Below are 453 nucleotides of genomic sequence, written 5' to 3' on the forward strand. Positions count from 1 at the left end.
GGGGTTCCCTAGGGCTCATTGAGGGGGTTCCTGTGGGTCGCCAGAAAAGGTGATTTATAGAAAAAAATATATACTCTTGTTTGTTTGTTTTTCTCTCTCTCTCTCTCTCTCTCTCTCTCTCTCTCTCTATCTGTCTCTCTGAAAATGTTTGAGAACCACTGTTAGAGGATCTAGTATAGAACCCTGGGGGACCCCAGTCAACTGTAAATGTGGTTCTTAACCTTTCCCCCCCCCCCAAAATAATCATTATTGAATTGGGGACCCCCCAAAATAATCATAATTGAATTGGGGACCCCCCAAAATAATCATTATTGAATTGGGGACCCCCCAAAATAATCATAATTGAATTGGGGACCCCCCAAAATAATCATAATTGAATTGGGGACCCCCCAAAATAATCATAATTGAATTGGGGGGCCCCCTAAAAATAATGGTATTGAACTGGGGACCCCA

This window comes from Protomyctophum bolini, assembly GCF_963924005.1.
Source record: "Protomyctophum bolini genome assembly, chromosome: 13".
In the NCBI taxonomy this organism is placed as follows: Eukaryota; Metazoa; Chordata; class Actinopteri; order Myctophiformes; family Myctophidae; genus Protomyctophum; species Protomyctophum bolini.